The 3,986-nt window shown below is 32.0% G+C and overlaps 1 pseudogene; it reads right to left on the reverse strand.

The window, feature by feature from the left end:
* Positions 1-296: 296 nt before the first annotated feature.
* Positions 297-2,600, reverse strand: LOC107647200 (MLO-like protein 4; annotated as a pseudogene).
* Positions 2,601-3,986: the final 1,386 nt, after the last annotated feature.

Below are 3,986 nucleotides of genomic sequence, written 5' to 3' on the forward strand. Positions count from 1 at the left end.
AACTCCTCAATATGAAATCACTAAAAATGAAATCCAACACACAAAGAAATAATTAGTATTTAATAAAAAAATTAAAAATAATTAGTGTATACAAAATTCAAGTAGCTAGTAGTACTGAATTACTTGGAAATTTTCCATGCTGCATTATTAGTATTTCCTCCTTTAATATTTGCATGAAAAGATGATTGATCCACCTATTGAAATATTCCTCTGCATATGTGGAATAGCATGGATCATAGCCTTCAAAATAAATTCTCATCCTCTTTACTTTATAATTATTATTTACGATCAACACTTTAATTATCTAAATGGAGAAAATCCATTTCAGACCTTATGCCTAGAATGCCATGAAATTCATCTTCCATGCTTCAAACCATATATTGATGAAAATTATATGACAGTGACAATCTGTGCTCCTGCAAATTTATAAAACAGGTTAGGATCACATGGAATCAGCTAGTGAGGAAGGTGAACAGTATGTTAATGATGTTAAAAATGATAGTGATTGCAAGAGAGCAGCTTAATCCACTTTGAATAACATATTTGAAAAAATAGAATTGACAGATCAAGGAACAACAATGGATGAAAGAATCTCCTATTATGAATGATTATCTCAATAAATAAAAAACTTACAGTGATGAAACCCAGACGGAGTGCAAAGTAGTCTAATTTTCTTATAGAACTCCTAAACTGGGGCATGAAACAAAGCTGCAAATTGACACCACAAATTATCAGCCACGAGGATGAAAAAGCAAGCTTGCAAATAAAAATTAAGGATATGAAGCTATAAAGTGTTGATGATATATCACCATCCAGATGAGTATTGGATTCCTGCTCCATGGATGTGAAGCATGATGAAAAACAAAGGTTATCTGCCGCCTCATCACCTTGTTTCTCTTTCCTGTACAACAATTAACATGTAAAAGTGATTGGGTAGTGTCTGACAGTTAGATTATTACAACAAAAATTTTCGTTTGTTACTACATTGACAAATTAAAATTCCTGTCTTGGTTTGTGAAACCATTCTATGCTATATAGTATGCTATGCACCTTGCAGATTTCTGTCCGCTACAACTGTGGTCTGATTTTCCCATCTGCGCCAACTATAAATCTAAAGAAGCATGGAACAAATGGAAAACAAACAATAGTACATGAAAGGCAACAATGTCAGCCCCACATAATCAGAAACATATGGACCAGACAACCAAGCATGAGCCAAAGCAAAGGAGAAACAACATGTGCTTGAAACAAGCAAGTGATCCCATAATAAGCTGGAAAAGTCTATTGCCGACCAACCTTGCTCATTGCCAAACCGACTGCCAGACAACTGTATAGAACATGAGTGATCCCAAGAACAAACAAGAACCGGTGCAGCTGCTCAAGACCCTCATATGAAACAAATGGCTTGTGCCCCTGCATTCATTCATTTATTAGTATCTTTTACTAATAAATGTAATTTCTAACTCATAACTGAAAGCTTCTTACCGCAGGGCATTGATTGAATGGACCACTAATTAGTCCCTTTGGAATATCAGTTTCATCAGGGGAAAAGGATTCTGGTTCGTGTCAAGGTCTTTTTCAGAACAAATATAAAACTCGCTATTGAACAGTGATGATTTACACATATTTCAGAGATCCATCTTGCACTTTGTGCCAACAACAAAGAGATAAGACCAAGTAGCATCAACTCTAGCAGAAAGGAACAATCCAAGTCAAGTACCACGTAAAAAATCAGTAGTATGATATCATTGATTATTATTAAAGTGCTTGTTTTACCTTCCTTAATCTTTTCCAATGATGCAAAGAGAGCCTTCCTTCTTGTCTTCTTCACCCACTGCACAACCAAGAAAAAGAAGCTTCATACGTTCACAAGATTCAACAAATTACTTGTGTTAATCATCCTTCCATTTATACACTTCACCAACCCTAAGATCTGAAACTGCCTATAATCTATTTCGCAGCACATTATGCAATATGAAGTAACATTTATTACTGTAACTGAATCACTTATAGCATACACGTAGTCTGCAACTAAAGTTGTAGTACCTTTCCAAAGCGGTAGATGTAGCGCCCAACGACGAAGCAGACGAAGACCATAACAGTAATAACGGAAGCAACTGAATATGTTAGCGTCTCAGCCAGAGAGCGACCTCGTCGAAGCGCCTCCGCCATTATTACCAACTCTAACTACTCACATCAACACAACATGGATTGAATATAGTAGTGAGCGAGTGCCGAGTGAAGGAAGAAGGATCCAGGAAAATTCAAAATGAAAAGTGGAGAAGCATCTAATAATCCCTCGGCTTTGAAGAATTATTAAACTTAGTCTTAGCTCTTAAAATAAAATGGAACCAGAATAAACATGATGACCAGGATTTCTAGATTTAAAAAATAGGATATTACAATTAGATCATAGTTTACACCTGAAATAGGGGATTTTCAAATGAAACTGAAGTTGGCTTTGAAAACGATACCTGTTCTTGTGAGCTCGATTGAGAGAGAACGGAGAAGGACCAAAGTAGGAGGAGCGTGGCAGCAACAGAGAGAAGGAGCGACGGCGGCGCGGCAGCAACGGAGCGACAGTGGGAAGCGACAGCAGCACAGCAGCAACAGAGCGTGACGATAGTGCAAGCAAACGGAGTGACGGCGGCGCAACCGTAACGCTGGCAGAAGCGAATGAGGGTTGTTTCTGAAGTTGGTGGCGGATTGGTGAAGAATGCAGAAAAAAAAAAAGGATAAAATGAGGGTTGATGAGAAATTTAGGGCAAATTATATTTTATGAATTATATGTAATGAATATTTAGAAGAATGAAAAAGGTGAACACCAACCTTTCTTATATTCTCATTATATAAAGTATATATAAAACTAAAAATGAATAACATATAAAGAATATGTAATCAGATCTCTTAACCAATATATACATACCATTATTATTAGCATAATCTATTTATTCTATTATATAAAAATTGGATTTTTACATTTAATAATGAAACTGACGTGGCATGCTTCTTAGAGTGTTTTCTGATTTATTTGTTTTAACTCATTAAATACAAGTTATTGCGATAAACTAATTATATTAACTAATTAATTTAATTAGATAGTTAAATATCACATAATTTATTATAATTTATATTAATTTAATTTGGTAATATTTTTAATTTATTTCTTTTAATGTTCTGTTAGTATTTTTAATTTACTTTTTTAATTTATTAAACCAAATTTATTGTATGTACTAATTAATTAATTAGTCATTAAATAATAAATCTTTGAATAAAATAGGCAACTGAGATATTTTTAACTAATAATCAAATCAAATCATATATATTGAGCCAAACTCAAATTATGTGAATTAATGACTAAATTAAAATAAGATAATTTCTTACCTATTCAAATTGAATGCAATAAATACAAATTAATTTTGTTAGATAATCACAGTCATCTGGTCTATTATATATAAATGGCCACACAAAATTATAAGAATCATCATTTTTATCGCAAATGTTATTTCAACTCTTTTTTTCTTCTTTTTTTTTTCCTTTATGTATATTTTTTTTTATGTATAAATGTACCCAAAATGAAAAAGTGTGGATGATGTTTTATTGATTGTTTGTTTGATGAATATATCTCAATTTCGGCATTCTACAACTGTAGATGGAAGTTGACCCGTAGTAATTTAAAGTGATCAGTATATTTTTTTATAGTATTAGATAGAAGAATATTTGTTAAAATGAATATATTTATTGTAATGAATTTTTTTTCAATTATTAGATTTTTATGTTAAATTCTTTGAAGGTAAAAGATAATAAAATAAGTTGACTTTAATATCATTAGAAGCTAAATTTAATGGTTTAAGTAAGCACCACTAATTATGTTAATAAAGTAATTTTGTAATACTAATGTGATTTACATATAAATTTTTTTGAGTAAACTCATTTCAAAATATAAAAATTAGACTCAATTACTCTAAAATTTTAAAGGTAATACA

The sequence above is a fragment of the Arachis ipaensis genome, chromosome B1 (assembly GCF_059453495.1).
Source record: "Arachis ipaensis isolate K30076 ecotype BB chromosome B1, ASM5945349v1, whole genome shotgun sequence".
Taxonomy (NCBI): domain Eukaryota; kingdom Viridiplantae; phylum Streptophyta; class Magnoliopsida; order Fabales; family Fabaceae; genus Arachis; species Arachis ipaensis.